Below are 3,759 nucleotides of genomic sequence, written 5' to 3'. Positions count from 1 at the left end.
CTCATTGTACATCAAGTTAGAAGGATATGACCATTATCTATAGTATAGATTCTATACTATACTAATATTATAAAATGTGAAAGGGTCTGTTTGTTTTTCCGCCTTTCACGGCAAAATGGAGCGACGAATTGACGTGATTTTTTTTAGTAGAGATAGTTGAAAGGATGGAAAGTGACATAAGCTACTTTTTGTCTCTTTCTAACTACCCACTTCCCTAAAATGGGGGGTGGAAGTTTATATGGAGCAACCCGCTTTTTTCAAAGCTAAAATTTTGTATGCGGACTATAATTATTTGTGGCTAACGAAAAAATCGTGCATATTTTTTTTGATATCTGCCCCCAACCCGTTCCAAGAGGCGTAATTTTATAAGGGACTTTTCGCAGTTTTCAGAGTAGCAAGCTAAAAATTGATACATTAAGAAAGGGAAGAACCATGTCACCCCGAATTTAACGCGAACGAAGCCCCACGGCAAAAGCTAGTCTTATTATATTTCTGTACTTAAATGTTGATTATTTCCGTTTCCAGACCTGAATAATATTATGTTGTTTCCTTATAAAAACATAGACAAACACATACCTAATATTCAAAATGCCTACCTAACGATGCGATGTTGTTTGCAATATGATTACAATTTGCATGCGAAATTATTTTGTATGACGTTAGCATTGAAATAACGAGTTGAATTAGAAACTCTTACTTCCTTATAATTTTAGATTGGTCGTAACTTGTCCTCTAACAAGAGAAGTTATTGTGTTATGCCTCAGCCACAGACGCCGCCAGGAGAAGCTAGACGCAGCTACAAAAGTGACTGAAGCACGCGACAGCCACTTATGGCCGGTGGTCGCCACTTGTGGTCGGTGGCTGTAATTTTTTTAACCAATGAATGCAGTATCATAATGGATAAACTGGGGAAGGGACGGGAAAGAGGGGCGCGGAATCGCGCGAGTGGCGTGTTGCAGCTATCGGCGTCAATCGTGTGCGGCTTTTTTTTTGACGTGACTTATTGTAGATTTGCCGCAGACGGCATTAACTACTTGGCCGGACAAATGGGGAGCGCTGAAGGCTCTCACCCGGTACAACGTTTAAGACAATAGGCCTGAGGGTGCTCAGTTGGGCGCGAACCTCGGCTCAGGGCGTCGTCTAAGAGGAAAAATATTTGAAAGAATTAATCGACCCTAGTGGGTCGACAGCGATAAGCGCTGAATGAGGGGAATCGTGTTTGGTGTCGCGAGCTGATTGGCCGCCTCTATGGCTAGAGTAATCGGGTAGTCGGGATCGTATATTACGAATCGTGTGCGGCGAGTCCGTATAAAATGTATGAAAACTATAGGAAATATGCCAGTGGCGGCGTTTTGTGGTTGTAGCAAGTGGCTTGTATGCTCGTATACCCTTACATTTAGTAGGTGGTGCAACTGCGGTGGACCCACCGGTATGCCTGTTAGCTAGGGCTGTAAGACTGTTCATTTTACGCTCAACACAAAATCCAAAACTGTGTCATGTGCTAGTTATTTTCCCATGCAGCTATAATTTAGTATTCACATGGTAACACTGCGATGTGTTCGGGTGAAGTTAGGTAAGGCAACACCGGCGGAATATGAAGCAGAGGCTATTTAGTGTTCAGCCTTGTTTTACCATATTACTTTCGATTTCAACATCGCTTGTTTTGAAGATATCTAAAGTTAGATGTGTAGGTGGCGATTTTTCATAGTCAAGGGTTATTAACTAGCTTTTCAACCCGACGACTCCTGTTTTTTTTTTGTCTTTTTAATGAAGTATTAAGTGTCACGACTCATTGAGACGTCACGTGGCCGGAGACATCTTGCTTCTACGAAAAAGAAGAAAAAGAAAATTCAGTATTGACATATAAAAAAGTTTAGTTAGTAAATGATACAAACTATAAATTTTCCCATCTTGATTCTGGAAAGTATTTTCAATAGTAAATAGTTAACACAGTTTTCGCGAAATTCTTATTGACGTCCTAAAATTCCGTGTCATTAAATATTCCAGCTAATTACAAAGTCGAGGTTAATTGTATACTAAATTTTACTTTTAATATATGTATACGTACCTATAATGTTTATACCACAGATTGGGCCCAGTAGACACCGCATGAAAAGTATGAAAGAAATTGTACAAAATAGATGACCAGAATATAATTATCTGCTACACTTGGAATAAGAAAACTCAAAACTCTTAAAAACACAAAAAAAACTCTTGATTTTTGTTTTTTTTTTTTGAGGGCCTTTCCAGGCTACGTTCACCAAAAGCAATATAGATAGCGTTGTACAGATTTAAAGTGATAATTACACCATTTTCTCATAGTCATAGTCAAAGTCATTTATTGATAATAATAATTACACGTCACAGATATTACAAAACTTAATGAAACATTACTCGGGTACATAATTATTAAAATTTAATGGCAGAAGCATATATAAAAATAATTTTTGCTTCATATTTACATACACATTATGTAGAATTAACAGCTGTCAATTATCCTTTCCTTTTCTTTTCCACGGTTAAGAAAAAGACAGGTATAACTTAAAATGAAATTAGTTGGTGTCTACAGGAATCACCATTCTGTGGTTTATTTTATGTTAATCGTGTGCGTGACGTCATAACGGGCATGAACAGCTGATGTCATTTGTTGATATTAGATTAAACTAAAGTATTTTTTTATATTATAACAGGCATAAAAATTACACATGTCAATTTTAGGCAGAAATTTAAAAATCCCTTCCAAAATTTTATATTAGCCAATAACCCGCCAGAATTTTTTATTTATTTACATATTCAAACACATTATCATAACAGGCCAGGCCCAATTCGATAATGCTTCATCACCAGCCCATTAACGTCCCCACTGCTGGGGCACGGGCCTTCCCTATGGATGGATAGGGAGATCGGGCCTTAAACCACCACGCGGGCCCAGTGCGGATTGGTGGTTATTAACGACTGCTAATGCAGCCGGGACCAACGACTTAACGTGCCTTCCGAAGCACGGAGGAGCTCGAGATGAAAAATATTTTTCTGTGGTCACCCATCCTATGACCGGCCTTTGCGAAAGTCGCTTAACTTCAACAATCGCAGACCGAGCGCGTTTACCGCTGCGCCACCGAGCTCCTCATTCATCCGATAATGCTTAATACAATCCAATTACAACTAAACATAAATCAATAGATAACAAAAATAATAATCAAATACATCATCAATAATTCCCATAAATAAAAACAAACAAACAATTAAGTTGACAGCACACGTCAAACGGATTGCATATGAGCGATGCCAACTTTATTCGCCCGGGTTGTTCTTTCATTCGAAAATAATAATTAACAGTTGTCAATCTTCCGTCCCTTTCCTTTTCGGCGGATAAAAAAACGACGGGTATTACTTAAAATAAAATTAGGTGTCTGCAGGAATCCAGCCATTGTCTTCCTCTCCTAAATTTGCATTAATTCCCTTAATCCTCGCTTATCAGGATGTGACTCCTTTGTGCCGTGTTATTATCTACTTAACAGCAAGTAGGACAATTGGCGATCATATAGATGTACTCACGTAAATTCATATTCCAATAGATTTAAGCACCAAGAGTGGCTGCAACTTGTCTTCTGATTACTTGAGACTTTGCTTACCCTATTAGGGTTAACGGGTGTGAGTCTACTTATGAGCTCAACTGACTTTTGCGACATTCCTGGCATAATGAACAAAACCCCAAACCAAATCTTGATATGATATTAAATTTCTCATGACGGGGTTCGA

This window comes from Pectinophora gossypiella, chromosome 10, assembly GCF_024362695.1.
Source record: "Pectinophora gossypiella chromosome 10, ilPecGoss1.1, whole genome shotgun sequence".
Classification (NCBI taxonomy): Eukaryota; Metazoa; Arthropoda; class Insecta; order Lepidoptera; family Gelechiidae; genus Pectinophora; species Pectinophora gossypiella.
This window is presented reverse-complemented; position numbering follows the sequence as displayed.